General features: G+C 44.7%; 1 long non-coding RNA gene across 1 annotated transcript; it reads left to right on the forward strand.

Moving 5' to 3' along the window:
• The first annotated feature begins 303 nt into the window (after positions 1-303).
• On the forward strand, positions 304-20,302 carry LOC133375448 (uncharacterized). The gene is made up of 4 exons (XR_009760233.1): positions 304-384; positions 4,008-4,118; positions 16,857-16,922; positions 20,204-20,302. It is a non-coding gene; the product is annotated as an uncharacterized LOC133375448 (long non-coding RNA).
• The last annotated feature ends 347 nt before the right edge of the window (positions 20,303-20,649 follow it).

Genomic DNA, 20,649 nt, shown 5'->3' on the forward strand with positions numbered 1-20,649 from the left:
ATTTGCACCTTTGCTATAGTCTGTCTCTTTGGGAAATCTGAATGAGCACTTCCAACTGTCATGCCAATATTTGTTTTATTTTATTTATTATTAGATTTATATCCTTCCAATAGGAGCCCAGGACAGCAATAGAATAATAGTACAATTAATTTGGATATGCCTTAGGAGCAGGCTATTTTTGAATGTACTATAATTTTACTTTTTAGAAATTAATCTTGTGTCCAAATTGGTTTGGATTACTGTATTTTTAATCATTACTTAAGTCGACCCACCTGGAGTAGCTTTCAAGGTTCTTAAGGAAGTTCTTCTGCATTCCACTTAGTAGGGAATCTGCCTGCGCTTTGCTCGGATATTCCAGCAGAAGTTATTGTCAAGGTTTTCAAGGTAAACTGTGCTGGGAATACTTTCTGTTTTTCTGAACTTTTATATTTTATTGTTTGTTTTCACTTGTATGGTTTGTAATTTTAATGTGTTGTTATATACAGTATTTATTTATTAAATTTATATCCTGCCATTCTCCCAGTAGGAGGCCAGGGTGGCAAACAAAAACACTAAGAACACTCTAAAACATCATAAAAACAGACTTAAAAATGTATTAAAACAAAACATCTTTAAAAACATTTTTAAAAAAGCTTTAAAAACATCTTTAAAAGCTATTCCAACACAGATGCAGGTATATTCAACAATGTATGTTGTTGGTCTTGTAACTATCTCAACTTTAAAAGTCTTATCCTTTTAGGGTTATTAATGTGTTTTTGTTTTTTATTTTATTATAGATTGCCCTTGGGAAAGAGTCCTGCTGACTCAAAACACATTGAGCTTGAATATATATCTAAATAGTTGATACCCAATGCTGTCTGCTCCTTCTTGTTTAACATTGGGACTTTGAAGTTTTTCCTGTCCGGGGTTTTGTTTGTTGACAATGTTAAAAAAAATTATAAAAGCAGTACAGAACAATCTTTGAAATGACTGGCTACTCAAGAAAATTTTAAACAAATGCCAATTGGTCTGGTGACTAACCAGCAATGACATTGGGGTCACAGTGGAAAGCTCAAAGAAGACGTCAACTCAGTATGCAGGTTAGGGATCATTAGGAAAGGGACTGAAAATAAAACTGCACATAGCACAGTACCATTATATAAATCTATGGCGCAACTGCGCTTGGAACACTGTGTACAGTTCAGGTTGCCTCGCCTGAACAAGGATGTTGTAGAGCTGGAAAAGGTTCAGAAAAGGGCAACCAAGATGATCAAGGGTTGGAGCAACTCCCCTTTCAAGAAAGGCTAGAGTATATGTTGTTGGGGGACATGGTGTATGAGAATATGCATGGTGTGGAGTTTTTCTCCCTCATAATACTAGAATACAGAACCATCCAAAAAGCTGAATGTTGGAAGATTCAGGACAGTATAAGAAAGTACTTCTCTACCCAGCACATAAAGTATGAAATTTGCTCCCCTGGGATGTAATGCTAGCCACCAATTTGGACAGCTATAAAAGATAATTAGAAAAAAATCATGGAGCATAAGGCTATCGACGGCTGCTAGCCATGATGGCTATGTTCACCCACCACTGTCAGAGGCAGTATGCCTCTGAATGCTAGTTGCTGGGAATCACAAAGGAGCAGAGTGTTGTTACAGTCAAGTCCTGCCTATAGGCTTTTCACAAGTGTCTGATTGGCCATTGTGAGGCCAGGATGCTGGATTGCATGGGTCTTTGGCCATATCCAGCAGGGATCTTCTTATGTTCTTAAGCTTGGACTCCTGATGCACATTCTAAAATGTAGCCTAGTTCAATCTAATGCCTTCCAAATACTGCTGGACTACAACTCCCATAATCCCTAGACAGCATGGCCAGTGGTCATGGATGATGGGAGTTGTAGTTCAACAATATCTAGAGCAGTGTTTCCCAAATTTTCAACATGCACGTACCCCTTTTGAGACATTGATTTTACTGGTGTACCCAACTGTCACAAAAGTAATTGGGAGAGGGGTAAGGTATTATATATATTACTATATTCTTACTTACTCAAACTGAAGACCTCAAAACAACCATTTTGACATTGTAATGAAGCCTAAGCACTACCTGGGTCAACAAATCACAAGCCTGGCTCCCCTTATTGGCTGCAATCCTGAAAGGGTGGGATTAGAGGCCAGAGCTTGGAAAAGTTATTTTTTTGAACTATAACTCCCATCAGCCCAATCCAGTAGCCATGCTGGCTGGGGCTGATGGGAGCTGTAGTTTAAAATAACTTTTCCAAGCTCTGGCTAAAAGCTGCTATACAGATCGGTTAAAAAACAGATTAAACAGTCGCAGGGGTGCTGACATTTTGGTGTATATCTCGGGAATCAGATGACCTAGAAACTTAGTTTTTTTTTAAATTGAAGCTGAGAATCCGGAGATTAAGGTAAGTTAGCTGGAGACCCAGAGGCAACCCCCCAAAACCGGAAACCCAAGCCGAAAATCATGCAGCATGCAGCAGGTTTACAGAGGCAGCGCTTGCCTGGGCTGGAGGTTTGAATCTCCCGCTCTTTGGCTGCAGAGTGGTTTTCTCCCCATCCTGCCTGGGAAGCCACTCAGGCACGCAGCCCAAGAGCAGGCAGGGGATTCAAACTTCCCACCTAAAATTCACAGCTGATGAGCGGGCAGACCAGGCAGGATGGGGGGAAAAGCCACTCTGCAGCCGAAGAGCGGGAGATTCCCCAAGAGGGAAGTGGCTGGCGAGATGGCCACTGCAGGGCTGAAGATAGAGAAAAAAACCCACTTCCCCGCTCCCCGGTGTGAACATTTTTTGTAGTCGAGCATACACATAAATATCTTTGTGGCACCATTTGTCTGTTTGTAGAAGCGTTTTTTGGTGGCCAAAGTCATTGCAAGGGAGTCCGAGTCTTATGAGAAACTGGAGGGGTGCACGAAAAGACACGGAATGCATTGAAAGCGAAAGAGACTACGCGTTGAATAACATCGGGATAAACCACTATTATATTGATCTTCCCTCACATGATTGTGTGAGAAACTGGAGAAATCACAAGAACTGTATTTTCTCTTAAAAGAACACACACACATGTTTTTTGCCACTAAAACCCTATGATAAAGTACAAAAAAACACATTCAGCCGCGTACCCCTTGAAACCCTTTCGAGTACCACCAGGGGTACGCGTACCACACTTTGGGAAACACTGATCTAGAGGACACCAGTTTGAAGAAGGTTGACATAGTATATTCTAACCCAGCCCATCTTTAAAATTTCTCAGTGAGCAACATTTGCAAACATCAGGATCTGTCAACTCTGATATGTTTAGTAAAAATTATCCCTCAATTATGTGCCAAAAGGTGCCCAATGTCACCTTTTGGCACATAATTGAGGAATAGTTTTTACTAAACATAATGTCACATGAAATGATATTATAACTTACAAAGCATCCTTAACCCTAGCCTGAAAGAGAAATGATTAAATAAAATGGATTTTACAGTTGTGTCTATCAAAGGACATTGAAAAATCTAATATTGCTTGTAGAGATATTTGGCATTTGTGTTTGTTTCCCTAAAGAGGTTCATGACCCCTGCATTTAATGGAATTCTGTGGCATGTCACAGTTGGGACTGAGTGATTAACCCATCACTCCTATAATATAATAATAATTAGTCCTAATGAAACTGTAATATTCTTAGAAAGAGGTATGACCAAATGCATGGATGCTTTTAAAATAAAACTGTAAATAGCTAAAATGACAGGCCAAGGTCTCAGGCATACAATTTAGCAGGCAATGAAACTATGAGCAGAATAATCAGTTTGGTATAATCATACATTCTCAGTTCCAAAGTGATAACTCAGTTTTCAAAGAAGGTATCAGTCTCTGTGTTTTACCTCTTTCCTCGGCCCTTGAAAAGGGGTTGTGTAGGATGAGCTTAGAATTGTGTACTGGACATGCACACCGATGTTCATGCCAATGTCTTTAAAGGAGATGTTTGGTTATGATGTATGTATTTTCTTCTCAACTTGAAAATTAGTGTATAGGTGTACTGGGGCGAGGAATGAGGAGGAAAGTGTTGCCCCCCCCCGACAAGTAGCTTGGCTCCACCTCCAGTTTATTGGACCCCCTGCAGCTACCTGAAAGAAAGGTACTTTTCACATAAAAATGACAACTGAATCATAAAGTAGAAATTAAAATAAGACTGCTTATGACCCTGAGCATACTTACTTGAAAGTTAATTCCATCAAAATCAATAGGACTGACTTAAAAGAAAATATGCTTGATGGGAGCATTAAAGTGAATGATACTGTTACATCTCTTTCACAAATGGACACACCTTTTCTCCTGCAATGCAATTTGCCACTTCTATAACCCCTGTCCCAATATATTTTGTTTTTCTAGTGTTGCCACCAAATGGATTTAGATAATTTGCTGGTGGACAAAGTTGAAGTGTAGAATTCCAACCTGAACACATGCAGCAAACTTCATTCTGATCTCATAATGTTCAAGAGTGATATCATAGCCCTCTCCACATTTTCAGAATAATGTGTAGGGGGAACAGATGCTTGCCTGTCTGCCCTGCTCCTTCCTTTCCCATACTTATGTGTTGAGTGCCAAGGTCCACAGAGAGATTCTAAAAGGGTTCAGATGAACATGGGGAGAATTTTCCCTTTGATTGGGGGCTCTGTTCTCTGCCCATTATAATTTTTCCAATAATTCACTAATAAGCAAAAAACCTTGCAGTTTAAGAAAGTAACCTATAGCCCACAGATATTTCTATCAAACTTTAAAAAGCAGGGAAATCAGGCAGCTATAGTGAATGCACCAGGGGAGCATGAGACCAGACCTCCTCTCTGATATATCGTACTGCCCTACAAATTTGTCAAAATGCAAAACACCATTTGGTTGGTCTTTCACAGTCCAATCCACTTCCTGTGTAGCTTGGAAGAATTTGGTAACATGTGCCTCTGAAGCTGCCCCAATCCGAAAAGAATGCAAACCATACACCACAGGATCTCGCCCAATAGCCAAAAAGGCTTTCCACAACATAGCCCAGAACTGAAACTGGGTGAGGGTGGACCCGTCATGGTGAGAAAACAAATAGCCTTGGCCCGCTGCCCTGGTTGATAAATAAGCCCACATTGCAGTGACTGGACACAAATTCAGGAGGGGGGAAAAGCCCAATGAGATTACTTTTCCCCTGCCTTAGACTGTTGCAAGGTGAGGTAAAGAGACTGTTGCAAGGTGAGGTAAAGAGAGGAGTGAGACAATCAGTGATCACTCAGACCCAAAGCCCTACCAGACACATCTTGCTTTGAACTAGCCAGGAACTCACTTGGGCAAAATGCCCCATAAAATGCTACCAGGGCGGCCGCTGTGAACAAAACAGCTTCATAAACAGAGGAACATAAGTTGCAGAACTTGGGCAAAAGCTGCAATAAGATGTTAGGAGTACAAAGCCCGCACTTATCAGGAACCACGGGGCAAGAACGTGCCCAACCCTCAAGCACCTTTCGTATCCTAAAGTCAGAAGTGAACTCAGGGAGACCACCCGCCTTAGACATGAAGGCAAGAGTGAACAAATGACCTTCTAAGGTACTAACTGCCCTGCCGTCAGCCTTGAGAGACGCTATGAATTGAATAAGATGTCCTATCAGTATGGGCCACTCCAAAGGGAAGCCCCAAGACACATGAAAGCACTGGAAAGCTGAGCCACTGTGCTGATAAGCCCTCACAGTACTTGGAGCAAGTGCAGATTCAATTGCAGCCTGCGCCTCTGCCAAGATTCCAAAGGTGGGTCAGCATCAGCACCGGATCGGGGAATGCACCAGGAGCCAACTCCCAGAAACACTCCATCTGAAAGAGACAGGGCATCAGCCACACAATTCTGTAGACCAGGAACATGCCTGGCCACAAACAAGATATTATAACGTAGGCATTGTAAGACAAACGCCCATACCAGACACATCACCTGAACTGTCCTGGAAGTATGTGCATTCACCACACACACAATAGCTTGGTTGCCACACCAGAATCTAACAGTACAGTTCTGGGAAGACAACGGCCATAAATGTACTGCCACCACAATTGGAAAAAAACCCCAAAATGTCAAGTCCATGATGATACCATCAACCATCTACACCGGAGGCCAGCGCTCAGTGCACCACTGATCCCAAAAGATAATCCTAAATCCCAGTCCTCCTGCAGCATCTGACATTACCACCTTGAGCATCTGGTAGCTCTGCCTCGAGGAGCAGCTCATCCCTCCAGAAGGAGATACCATTATATTCCTTCAAAAAGGTAAGCCACATGCTCAGATCTGTGCTCATGCCAACTGACACTCAGATAAAATGAAACCTGGAGCACACACCCTTTATGGCATCGCAAAGGCATCTAAGAAATGGCCTGCCAGGACAGATCACTTTGGAAGCAAATACTAGGTGACCCACCAGCTCCTATAGCTATAACAAGGTCAGCTTCTTGGCCACCACCACATGTATACTGTATATGCATTAAGCTAGTTAAGCCAAATGCAGCCGACCTTCTTTTTCTTAGCTGTCTCCTTATCTTTCGTCTCTTCCCCAACCTTGGACTTTTCCTCTGACTCTTGAAAGAGCAGTGTGAAAATGTCCAAGTACTCACCACACCATATCTTTTCCTTAGTGGCCTGCAGGGGGTCACCGAAAGGGAGAGATGAGTCCCCTTTGGGACACACACCTGAAGGCAAAGGAAGGGCCTGTGTGGTTTGTACAACTGTTGTCACCAATGGCTGCCATGGGGCTACAGCTATAGATGGCCAAGGGAGCTGAGGCTGTGAAGGTACCAGAACCCCACCCATGTATACCAATTATTGTGAGGGAAAAGCTGTAGCCTGCACCAGCAGAGTCACCGTCAGCGAAGCTGAGGCTGATTTAGGTGTAATACTTGTGGCAGTGGATTTGCCTGGAATCGCCAACACAGCAGACACTGATGGGTCCCCAACGGGTGCCACAGCAGGCACAAGAAGGGGAGCCACCATGCCCCCAGACGGTGAAGGTGCTGGACTGGCAGGTGTATTCACTGCAGGCTTCACTGGAGGCAGCACTGGGGCTGATGAAGATGTAACTGGAGTTGCCTGAACCGCCGAAAATGTGCATGTTGCTCCCTCTTCCAGCCATGCTACCCTGGCAACCAAATAATGGTTAATGTTAGTCTTGGAAGCTATACTAGCTGATTTTTTTAGCTGGGGGTCTATTACTCGGCCCCACTTCAGGATCAGGAGGGTGTCTGCTGACCCTTTTCCAATGCCTCAGTCCATGAAAGCAGAGCATGAAGTATACCCAAGTCCTCATCTTCATCCAAAGATGGGACAGGAGTGGATGAGCACCTGACAGGTTGCTTAACTACCATGACCCCTTTCTTTTGTCTTGCCTTCTTTGGACACATAATAAAGCAGAGAAATATAATAAACATAATAAAACAGACAATATAACTGGGGGAGGGGTAGATTAAATTAGAGTCAGCTTCGCTGAAAGCCTTTACACATGAATCCCCTTAACAACCACCCCGGACCCAATGCCAATAAAAAGGAGTGAAAGCGAGGGGGGGGGACCCAAGTATATAAAAATTAAGAAAATCTGCCCAGGCCTGACAGCCACTTGCAAGATACCCACGGAAGCCTGACTAGGCCTCTTCCGCTGGCCTAACTGGGCCACAGGCCACTCAACAAGGCCCAACGAGGCCTCTCCCACAGAAAACCTGCAGAGGCTCAACTAGGCCTCTATTGCAGGCCCAACTAGGCCACAGGCTGGCTGCTCATACAGGCACAACTAGCCACAGGCCACCCACAAAGGCCCAAGTAGGCCTCTCCACAGGGGTGGGGGACCTTTTTCAGGCCAAGAGCCACATTCCTTTCTGGACAACCTTCTGGAGGCCACATGCCAGTGGTGGGCAGGGTACAGGCAAAAGTGGGCAGTGCAACAGATGTACATTTCACCTTTGTACAGTAAGCTGGTTTTACAGATGATCACACAATCCTCTCTATTCTCCATCCAGGCAAGCAAGAAGCCTTATCAGAGTTCCAGAACATATTCCAGCCAGGTAAAAACTCTCAAGGAGGGTGCAGAGCAGGACAGTGAGGGATGTGGCCTGGGGAGTGTGCATGTGGCTGAGCAGGAGGTGTAAACCAGGGAGAGTCCCAAGGGCCAGACAGAGATGCCCGGAGGGCTCCATTTGGAGGATCTGTGATTCCCCATCCCTGATTTAAACAATAGTCAAGGACTACTTCCTTCGTATTTACTAAGGGTACAAAAGCTGTCCTCTTGCCTGTTCTGGAACAAGTGTGTACTAACGGGGATTTCTCTATTTTGTGTACTCTGAATACTCCACAGAAGCATTCTTCCCACTGTTCCTGCTGTAGCCACACATGTGTACACAATACGATATATTTTTATTATTGCTTGTGAAGTAAAGAATATTAACATGACACACTCTGCTACCAGACAGCAATTATAGCTGAACAAGGTGGTTTGCACAAATTAATTTAACTCTAGAGAACGTTTGCCAGTCAGTCGACAGTTTCTAATGCCAAGAAGATTCTCAATTAGGGAATGAGGATTTAGGGTGCCAATGTGCTGCTGAGATAATGTCGTGACTTGGCGTTATTCTCTGCTATGGTCCCTTTATTGTCACATAAATAAATGTTTTTGGGCAATCTTCAGCATCCCTGCTATCCAGTTCCCAAAATGAAAAACAGAAATGCTTGCGTAGCTCATACTGTTCATGAATCTCCACTTTCAGAATTTTAATTCCACAGAAATGTAGCTTCCTTAGTATAGACTACAATAGCCTGTGAAACTAAGGAAGAGCTGACCTTTCAGCACAGCCAGATTTGAGAGATTTCCAGGGTGCGTAAAAGCTTTCCTGAAGATGGATGTGGGAGGTTACTTTCACTTACATTAATACAAGATTGTTTTCCCCTTCACTTAAAAACACAGTGCCAGAACTTGGCAGTGTGGCTGCCAAGCACTCTGAAAATGTCCCCAGAATTCCATTGAAGACAATGCTACATAGCAGGATTGGGGAACCTCAGGCCCAGGAGCCAAAGGCTGCCCTCCAGGACTCTTTGTCCCCAGAACTCTCCCCAACCCACAACCATCACTGGCCCTCTTTTGCACCCCAAGTGTTTTTGCCAGGCTGGAATGTGTCCTTCAATTCTGATAATGCCTCTTGTTTGTCCAAATGGAAGATAGAAAGGAGTGTGTGTAGAAACTAGACTATTGTGCTGAGATAAAATTTACATTTATTGCTCTGCCCTCTTTTGCCTTTAGTCCCACCCACAACTGATATGTGGCCCTCAGAAAGTGACCCAGAAGGAAATGCAACCCTCAGGATGCAAAAGGTTCCTCACTGCTGCTGTATATGCAATTCCCAGATGCATTCTGATACATTTTCAGAGTGCCTAGTAACTGGGCTGCCAAGTCCTATGACAAGCTATCAGTTTGAGCAGCCGCTTGACTTTGTTTTTAAGTGAAGTGGGGAATAGAAATCCTTGTCACATTATATTAACAAAAATTAAAAAGTAAGCACCACCCAAACATGCTGTGAATTTCATGCCCCCCCCCCAATAAATTCCTCACTAGGGAAGAAATGTTCTGCAAAGGTGGGTGTTGGTGGGGCAAACGTTTAGCACACGTTTCTGGAGTACATGCTTCATCTTATTTGTGTGCATATACTGTTTCATTGACAAGTGTTGGAGTGCTAGTTTCAGCTTTTGCAGGGACCTTGAGCAAAATACTCTCAGTGTGTCCCCTTCCCTGAGTGCAGGTCGCCCAGGTTGACACTATTATTACTGCCAATTTGCTTGTCTGTGGACCTGCAGGAAGAAGGGGACTACCATTGCCCAGGGAAGAGGGAGAGCCATCTGCTGCAGTGGCCTGCCTGCCGCTGCTGCTGCTTCACTACCACCACCGCCCTCTCCCTCTTGGACTTCTGGGCTGCAGGTTGCCACACCTTGCAGGACCAGGCCCCCAGTACTCAGCCAGCTGTTGCTGATTTTGTCCACCTATCCCTTCCCTGAGGATAAGCTGGCTGGCTGAGGTGGCTCCTGCTTTGTAGATTTCCTGGCTTTTTGTGGGACTGGCAGGTCTTGAGTCATGTGCCTGGGAGAGAGGACTCAGAACCAAGCGGGGAGACTTGAGGGGGTCCCAATTAGTGTAGTGACGGGTAGAGGGAGATATGGTGTTGTGAGGAGGACTTGCCAGGTAAGGGGAATGTGTCCCAGGCAGTTAACAACTGTGCCTTGTTCCAGTCCTCCCCACACCCGCAGGTTTGTTGGTTGCCCTATTAGCCAGCTCTCAGACCTCCGGATGCTGCTCCTAAACTCCAGATCGGTACATAATAAGATCTCCCTCACTCATGATTTAATTGTGGATGAGGCAGCTGATCTGGCATGTATAACTGAGACCTGGGTGGGCAAGCAAGGAGGAGTCAGTCTCTCCCAGCTATGTCCGCCAGGGTACCTGGTTCAGCATCAGGGTAGATCTGAGGGTCGGGGAGGGGGGTTGCTGTGATCTATAGGAGCTCCATCTCCCTCTGCAAGCACCCTGTCCATGTGACTACTGATCTGGAGTGTTTGCATCTTGTGTTGGGTCAGCAGGACAGACTGGGGATTCTGTTGGTGTACAGCCCACCCCACTGCCCAACAGACTCCCTAGCTGAGCTGATGGAGGTGGTCTCAGGTGTACTGTTGAGATCCCCCAGACTGTTGGTTCTGGGGGATGTCAACATCCATGCTGAGGCCACCTTATCCAGGGCAGCGCAGGATTTCATGGTTTCCATGACAACCATGGGACTGTCCCAACATGCCATTGGCCCAACACATGTAGCAGGGCATACACTAGACTTGGGTTTTGCAACTGGACATGGAGATGGTGATCTGAATGTGGGGGGGCCTTACATCAGTCCCTCTGTCATGGACAGATCACTGCTTGCTGAAGTTTAGACTTACGGTGGCTTTTCCCCTCTGCAAGGGTGGGGGACCTATTAAGCTGGTCCACCCCCAGAGACTAATGGATCCGGATGGTTTCCAAAGAGCTCTGGGGAGTTTTCCGGCTGATAGGGCTGGCCCTCCTGTCAAAATCCTGGTTGAACTATGGAATGCAGAAATGACCCGGGCAGTTGACAGTGGCGTCACTAGGGTTGGTGTCACCCGGTGCGGCCCGCACCTGCTGCACCACCCTAGTGACGCCCCTGGCAATGGGTGAGGATGTCTAGCTGAGCATCAACAAGTCAGTGGTAAAATCACCCTTCTGATTAACAATGTGACTAAGCTATCCACAAGCAAACTCTGTGAGAATATCTCCTGGAGGATTTGGGGATTCAGTTTATCAATCTGTCAGAGAAATTCAGAGCAACTGGTCATACATGTTGCCCTGGGCTCCTTTGGAGGAAGGTGTGGGATATAAATCTAATTAATAATAGTAATAGTAATAGTAATAATACACAGGTGTAAATCAAACCCATGGCAATAGTGCCACTTAAACAGTATCAAAAATGGAAATGCCTGTTTCCAGGAGTGTAAAAAAATACATTAGATCCAAAGCAGGTCTACATTAAAAGTGTCACACTGCAAAGAAATGGAAGGAATGAAGTCAGTCACCCCTTTCAAGAATTCATATGGACTTTAGTGTTATTTAAACTGTTTTTAAATGTATAGAACATATATAAAAGAGCCACACCTCATAGATTTGATCAGGTTCACTTCCAAGTGATGCTAATCAGCCATTAGAGTACTAAAGACTTGTTCCTCAGCCCCCATCATCAGCCTATCCAACATCATTTAATGTCAGTACTAATGAATTTGTCACCTTGGCAAAAAGCAAGTGTCCTGAAGGATCGCCGGCGGATCTAGTCAGCTGGGGATCTGGATGGTGGTGGAGGGAAGGAGGAAGGCTTTCTCTCCCTCCCCCCTCCACATCTTGGCTGGTCGGAGAGCGATGGCGAGGCCGAGCAGCGGGGTGAAGAGCTGCGCGCTTCTGCTCTCACGCAGGAGTTTGCGGGAGTTGGGTGTGCAGGGCAGAGGCAGAGAGCCAGAGCGAGCCGCTCGCTCGGCTTGATTGCAGCACTCGGTGCGGGAGTAGTCACAGCGGCAGCGGTGCGGCAGCAAGGACTGCAAGGCACCTCGAAGGCGCTGTCCTGCATGGATCTGGCCGCGGGTACAGCCATTTCCTTGGGACAGAAGGAGGAGGAGGAAGAGGGCGGGGTGGTGCTGGTCCGGGGAGGAAGATCTGGCTACCGGCGTGGGAATTGCAGGGGAGGGGTAACACCATGTATGTGTGGATCCCTGGGTAAGAGATCCATGGCAAGAGGCTGTGGGGAGGTAATAGACGGTTGCAGCTCTGCAGTGCCCTATTTCTCCAGCCAAGGGAGGGAGGTGCAGGGGAAGATGCCCTGTTAGCTTCCTGCTCTTCCCCCCTGCCTTCCACAGCTGTGCGTGCTTCCTCTCTTCCACTGCGCACCGCGGTGGCCACCGCCGCCTTCCACATGTTAGCGCGGGCAGGGCAGCTCTCTGCCTGCCTGCCCCGCTTCCCAGCGGTGCCTAGGGGGATGGCTCTGGGTGTCACCCATTTTGTGGTGACGCCCTTGGAGGTTAACATGATTGCTCCTGAGCACCCTCTCCTGTGTAGAGCACGTACGGCTCCATGGTATACCCCAGAGCTGAGAGCGATGAAACAATATAGGAGACGGCTTGAGTCCAGATGTAGACAAACTCCTGGTGGATGCAGTTACACACTGGTAAGTGCCTATGGTAAGCTGTATTTAGGGGCAGTGAGGGCAGCAAAAAAACAATATTTTGCTGCCACTATCAAATCATCAATCTGCCACCCAGTGGAGCTCTTCAGAATTGCCTGCGGGCTATTACACGCTGGCCCCATCTGAGGCCCAATGTAATGAATTTGCTAGGCACTTCCAGGATAAAATCTTTAGCATCCGCCAGGACTTAGACTCCAGTGTTATAGCAGGTGAATCAAGCGAGGTATCCAGAGCACAGCCTTGTCCCGATTTCTTGGATGAGTTTCAGTTGGTGCAGCTTGAGGACATTGACAAGGTGCTTGGACAGGTTTGTGCAACCACTTCTGTGCTGGATCCTTGCCCTTCTTGGCTAATAAAAGCTAGCAGGGATGGAACAGCTGGCTGGGCCAGGGAAGTGATTAATGCCTCTCTGTGAGAGGGGGTGGTCCCTGGCTGCCTGAAAGAGGCGGTAGTGAGACCACTCCTGAAGAAACCCTCCCTGGACCCAGCAAATCTTAATAACTATAGGCCGGTAGCAAATGTTCCTTTTCTGGGCAAGGTCCTTGAATGAGTGGTGGCAGGCCAGCTCCAGACACTCTTGGATGAGACTGATTATCTGGATCCATTTAAGTTGGGTTTCAGGCCTGGTTTTGGTATGGAAACAGCCTTGGTTGCCCTGTATGATGACCTCTGTCGGAAGAGAGACGGGGGAGTGTGACTCTTGATTCTCCTTGATCTCTCAGCGGCTTTCGATACCATCAGCCATGGTATCCTTCTGGGAAGACTGGCTGAGTTGGGAGTGGGAGGGACTGCATGGCGGTGGTTCCGCTCCTACTTGGTGGGTCTGCTCCAGAAGGTGGTGCTTGGGGAACATTGCTCGGCACCCTGGACTCTCCAGTATGGGGTTCCACAGGGGTCAGTTCTGTCCCTTATGCTGTCCAACATCTACATGAAACCGTTGGGTGCAGTCATCCGGAGCTTTGGAGTGTGTTGCCATCAGTATGCTGATGACACACAGCTCTATTTCTTCTTTTCATCTTCTTCAGGCGAGGCTGTCAATATGTTGAATCAGTGCCTGGCTGCGACAATGGACTGGATGAGGGCTAATCAACTGAGGCTCAATCCAGACAAGACTGAGATGCTGCTAGTGGGTGGTTCTTCTGACTGGATGGTGGATGTCCAACCTGTCCTAGATGGGGTTGCACTCCCCCTGAAGGAGCAGGTTCGTAGCTTGGGGGTTCTCCTAGAACCATCTCTGTCACTTGAGGCCCAGGTAGCCTCTGTGGCATGGAGTTCCTTCTACCAACTTTGGTTAGTGGCCCAGCTACGCCCCTATCTGGACAAGGATAACGTGACTTCAGTTGTCCATGCTCTGGTAATCTCCAAGCTAGATTACTGCAATGTGCTCTACATGGGTCTGCCTTTGAAGATGGTTCAGAAACTGCAGCTTGTGCAAAATGCAGCAGCCAGATTGGTAACAGGGACCAAATGGTTCTAACACATAAAACCGATTCTGGCCTGCTTGCATTAGCTGCCTGTATGTTTCTGACCTCGATTCAAGGAGCTGGTTTTAACCTATAAAGCCTTAAACGGCTTAGGACCACAATACTTGATGGACCGCGTCTCCTGACATGAACCCACCCATACACTATGCTCAACATCTAAGGCCCTCCTCCGGCTGCATACTTCGAGGGAAGCTGGGAGTCTGGCAACAAGGGAGAGGGCCTTCTCAGTGGTGGCCCCCAAATTATAGAATGATCTCCCTGACGAGGTGCACTTGGCGCCAACAATGTTATCTTTTTGGCGCCAGGTCAAGACTTTCCTCTTCTCCCAGGCATTTAAGCATGTGTTTTTAAATTTTTTAAATTCTTTTTAATTGTGTTTTTTAAATTGGTTTTTGTGTTTTAAAATTTGTATATTTGTTTTTATTGTTTTAACTGCTGTAAACCACCCAGAGCGCTTTGGCTATGGGGTGGTATATAAATGTAATTAATAATAATAATAATAATAATAATTTGCTCTTCCAACTATTACATACACATATGTGTTCAGTGTAATGTGTGAACAACCTCTTATAGGGTGGGGCTCCTGAACCTTGACTGTATGTGTAGAAAAGGCAATGTTGGTAGGTGGAGCTTGGGAAGAAAAAAGTTACCTTTGCTAAAAATTTCCTCTTTTACAGAACGGTTAAAAAACATCAGCTTTACATACCTACCATAATAGTTTGGGAATGAACATGTAATTAAGGATTTAACACTCAAAAAGTATCTCTTTCAATCAGCGTTCAGAAGAATAGGAACATATGCAGTAAAAAGAATGTGGGTTTCCTGTGTCTGAGGGTTCCCTGTTATGGTTAACCATGCACATGAGTATGATTATGATCATATAACAATTAAATGTTATGGCTTGGCATCTTCCAGTGAATAATTTTAGAGGTCAGGACTGTGAACTGTTTCAGGAGTGGGTTTACACCTTCTTAAGGAAAAACAAATCATATAATTACTTTCTAGCAGGAAGATTAATTCTACATCTGGCCAGTGAAGACAAACAGGTCATTTAATAGGTTGCTTCCTTTGCCATTTGCACTAATTCTATTAGATTCAAGTGGAAAATAATTAACCCTGAAACATATGGTGAAATAAGAGGCACTTTTTAAAAAGAAGCTGTCTTAACTGGTTTTAAAACTTCATAAGGCAGAGCTTGGAAAAGTTACTTTTTTTGAACTACAACTCCCATCAGCCCCAGCCAGCATGGCCACTGGATTGGGCTGATGGGAGTTGTAGTTCAAAAAAGTAACTTTTCCAAGCTCTGTCATAAGGTTGCCATTTTCGACTGAAGATAACATCCTGTTTGGGATTTCTGATAAAATAGAAAAGGCAAGTAGATAGTCATTGTATGCTACTCACTTGTATCTTCTGAATTAGTTTGCAGCAGGGTGGGGCAGCATTGCTCACCTGCTTCCCAATGTTAAGTTACCAACAGTGAGAGGGAGAAGGTAGCAGGGAAGTCAGCATGGTGTGGGTGCAGCAGCAGGAGCATCAGATTGCTCCACCACTGCACCTGCCTTGCCCTGAGCTCCCTACCACTTCACCCTTCTTCCTCTCAGTAACTGGCAGTGCCCCTAGCATTGAAAAGCCAGCTAAGCAATGCTATCCCATCCTGTCCTGCTGACAGCTACTTATATTAGTACTAAACAGGCATAACATTTAAATGTTAAACAAATTCATAGGGTGGGAGAGGAGTGGGGACAAACATGATAGGTTTGCCTCTGTTGCCATCCCTATAACCTTTCAACTCCTGGAAGGCCACTGTCTGCCATGGAGACCATGGAGGCTCCCCATGCATTGTAGAACCCTGATTTCACTGGATTCTAAAATATGTACAGAGCTTCTACAGATGCACTGGGACTCTCTGCTGCAGATGGTCACTTGCTGTGAGTTTATGTGACACAAGGGTGGGGAACCTGAACTTATTTCATTATTTACTTAACAGAGGGGTGGGGAAGCTTTCGTTATTCCAACCAGCAGTGGATTCCAGACAAAATGAAACATTCCACAAATGAAGGGATCCAACTGGGTGAGAAAGAAATTCTTCTACATACAGAATTTAAGAGCATGTAGGATGGGTTAATAATAAGACATGCTTAAAGGTCAGAAGGCATTAATCTTCACAGAATATGAAGACAAATATCCAGAGAGAGAGAGAGAGAGAGAGGGAGGGAGGGAGGGAGGGAGGGAGGGAGGGAGGTAATTACATAAATGAGTTTTATGATTACAGGATTCTGGGGAAAAGGTCACACATGCTGGAATAGAAATGTTTAGAATTTCTATGTGCCCTAACCCACTTTTTTTCTATCCTTGGTAGCTTAAGATGTACAAGAAGTGTTTCAATTTTTCATGGACCCCTTTCTAAACAAAAACTCTTTGGGGAGAGAAGAGCTGTTTCCTCAAGAGGAGCTCCATTTTTTTAAAAAAAATCCTATTTGAATTTTTATGGGGGGTCTACATCCTTCAGTATAAAATTCCTCCGACTGTACTAGGATTTGTCACTTTTCATATACATCACTCTATGGGATTTTTCTTTCCAAGGATTAACTAAGCTTTTCTGGTTGCAGTTTTCTTCAAACAAATCCAGAAAACAAGTCAATTTTTGGCAATGGCAAAAATGAATATGGACATGGGTGAGCACTTTTGAATTTACTCTACAGACAAATAAGTATAGAATAAGAAAATATATAGGCAGTTCAGTCCTGTGATCCAACTAAAGATCACCACTACTAAACTACTACTGCAAGCTTATCGTGGACCCCATGTTCTCTTGGCAAAGTCAAAATAAATAAAAAAATAGAAGTAGAGTGAAAACAAACTAACAAGGACAGTTACTCTTGCAAATGTCCTAGAAAGCATGAGTAGTATCCAGGAAAGTAGTTTCAAGAGCACAAGGATTCTGTTTGTTCAATGGAACTTCCCCTTTCTCCCTTCTCTACCTGCATGCCCATTGTGCCCTCCCCAAATCTCTTCTGGAGGGTTAGGAAAATCACCATTACAGATTTATGGGGTGCACATGGAGCACATGGGGGGAGAAAGTTACATTGCACAGCTAAACGTCCTTGCACTAATCAAACAATTTTGCTGGATAATGCTCTTATCACCACCTTGTGAGGCAGGTGCATGCTGCATCACCCTTGGCAACAGAATAAAACAGCCAACAATAGCTTATGGGTGAAGACAGGCCACAACTTTATTGATTAAAGCACATAAGTGGGGTTGGCATGGCAGCAGAGCAAGGAACTGCTTCATTCTGGCAGCCCATGCTGAAGGAATGCTGAGTCATTCAACAAGTGGTTGGGAATCCCCCTTTGGGAGTTGGTCAGCACTATACCCCAGTGGGGCACAAGTCCAAGGCATCTGTGGTGCCACTGACCAGCCATTGGGAAGGAGGTTGTGAACTGGATGAGGCGATATCCCTCTTGACCTATGGGTGCAGTCATCCAGTACCCCATTAGACCCTTTATGGGAGCCCCCCTTATGTTTGATCCTGCTTAATGCCATTTCTGCTAAAGTTGTGAAAGAAGCAAGAGAACGCCAAACAATTGCACAGTGAACCACAGAGGCAAAAGCTCCCCTTGCTCAATCAAGGGCCAATCTGATTGAGAGGAAAAATTCCTATCCAGCCTTATCAACCAACGGCCCAGTTAGAAACAGCTCAGTAATGCTCTAAAACCAAAGGTGGGTTGAAAAGCTGGCACACAAAAGAGGCCAGCATTTGGCAGTCCAGGGGCTTTTATAGGCCTAGGCCTGACTCCACCCTTCTAAGACTCCTACGAGATTGTCCAGGGCTACAAGTGGTTCCACAATAGCTCACACTGGCTAGAGGAGGAATTCCACCCTCCTGTTGCTGACTGAGGTGGCACTCTGCCCCATAAATGATACCGTACACCAAGGGCGCAAAGCTTAGCTTCCAGTCATGATAGCAGTTGTTGACAATGTCCCCACATTAACCATGTCACATTAACTTCAATGCTATGATGATTTATTTCACATTTATGCTGCAGTTCAACTTCTGCCAGCATTCAAGGCCAACACTAGCAGTTACAATATCTGAGCAGTGTCTTCAAATGATATTGTGGAACTAGTTTATACTACACTCCATATAATTTGAAGAATACTGTGGAGCATTGGAGAAGGGACATTATTCAGTGGTAGAGCACATGCTTTGCATGCAGAAGGTCCCATGTCAGTACCTGCCATATCCAGGCAAAATTGGAAAAGAGCTACTGCCAATCAAGAATAGACACCTCTACTGAGCTAGATGGACCAATGGTCTGAGTCTGATCCAGTATAAGGCAGCTTCCTCTGGCCAGTGATAGAGCCATTCAGAGTCCTGAAGGCAGCAAGTGACATGTGCAAGACTACAACAAAAGAAATAAAAATATATGCTATAGCACAACAGCAGCAGCATTTAGAGCAGCAAATGGTTCAGCAGCAGCAGGATTTGTCATTGCAGATAAAACACAGAGGAACCACCAGGTAAGATGGGGTGTCCCCAAGTAGGACTGAGGAAAGAATTCTACCTGAAATTCTGGAGACCTGCTGCCATTCCAATGGTCTGACGCAGTATAAGGCAACTTCCTACATTTCTAATGTTCCACAACAAAATGTGGCCACACCGAGAAGAGCCTTTGTCCCAACACCCAGAAAGAAGACTCAGGACACATTTATTGGAATGATGTTATATTTATTAAAATATAACTTTTGGAGAACATGCAGGCCAAATCAACCAAATTATTCAAATTCAAACCATCCAGGCAGGTGAAGCCTAAGGGTGGGTGGGTGGGTGCCGCAACAAGCAAAGAGGGAGAGTTGGAGGTGAAGCCAACTTTTAAGCCTTCCCTCCCCCCCAGGATTGGTCAGCTGGCCCCACGTGACCTCCCTCCTCCTCAGGACAAACCACCCGATTCTTATTTCAAAAAAAGGGGGGAGGCAGATGTACCCCCACGGCAGCAGGAATGTTCTTCTTTTGTCATTACCATCCATATCTGTAACTGTGGGGGAATCTGAAGGAGGACATTCAAAGACTCTTTCACATATGGACAGGCACATACAAAGATAGGCAATCAGGTACCTTGGCCCCAAGCTGTGCTGTTTTTGAGGCTAAGTGCCAGCACTTTGAATTGGACTCAGGAATGGAGGTCTCACCTGTTGTCTGTATGTTGCCTCTTGTATTTATGAATATGGATGGTTGTCATGTTGTCTGAAAAATGCTTAAAGTGAGAGTCATAATGAAAACAACTGGAGTAGCTGATTGGCCTGTGATTGGATGTTTGTTCCATTTTGCTTGTCTCAGCCCAGTTCTTCAGGTCCACTGGGTTCTGCTAGTATTACACATTCTGGTGCCTTTTTGTCTTATTGCCCTTATAACCTGGTAAACAATTCTATAAATATTTGTTCATAAATATTTTCTACTTCTCCCCTGCCACCACCAGCTGAACCCCCCCCTTAAGGTTGAAATCTTCTGCACACCAAACTGACAGTAAATCCCACTGAATTCAATGGAATTTATGAAAAGACATGTACAGGATTGTACTGCTAAAGACATTTATTCAGCAAACCTGCATTTAATTGCTTTGGCTGTTTCTTCCCATTTTTATTATTATTAATACTCTTTTTTTTCTAAATGAAATTTCAAATGATAGAATAGGGCTTATCTTTTTATGCATTTTATATAGCACTTTGAAAATAAACGCCTTAAAAACTATGGTGTTAAGTGGTATAAAAATTGTTGACAAATAAATAATGTGAGCTATAATTATAATAATTATAATAATTACACTAACTTTTAAGAGTGGATTTACTTCCCTTTTTAAAATATATGATTTTAAATGTGTTTTCAGTTAGCTAAAGGCACTGCATGATGAGTTTGTGAATCTGATTACAACTTGTGATTGATAACTGTACCCAGGTTGTCCAAGAAAGCACAGGAGAAAGAATAAGAGAGAAATCAGCCAACAAAAACATCACTTCATCATGTAGATAATTCACATTCACTTCTTTTTTTACTTCAGTTGCATTAAAACACTTTTTAAAATAAAGTCCTTGAACAAGAACATTGCAAGGTTCTATTTAGCTGAAAATTATTCATGCCCAATAGAAATGACATTTTAGTTTCAGACTGCCAAAGTGAGCTTTATTAGTATGTCATTAATCATTGTCTTGGAGGTGACACCTGGGAAAAATGATTTAGTTGAGATTAGAGCACTCAAATGTAACACTGAAAATATCACATTTATTTGCAGCATCAGTCAATGAAATACATTTTAGCAGAAAATGACATTTATGTACGTTTAAATTGGTGGGCAACACAAAGACCAAAAACCTCCTCTTTTGCTTTTATTATGTTTACTGTTT

Source organism: Rhineura floridana, chromosome 1 (genome assembly GCF_030035675.1).
Source record: "Rhineura floridana isolate rRhiFlo1 chromosome 1, rRhiFlo1.hap2, whole genome shotgun sequence".
NCBI lineage: Eukaryota > Metazoa > Chordata > Lepidosauria > Squamata > Rhineuridae > Rhineura > Rhineura floridana.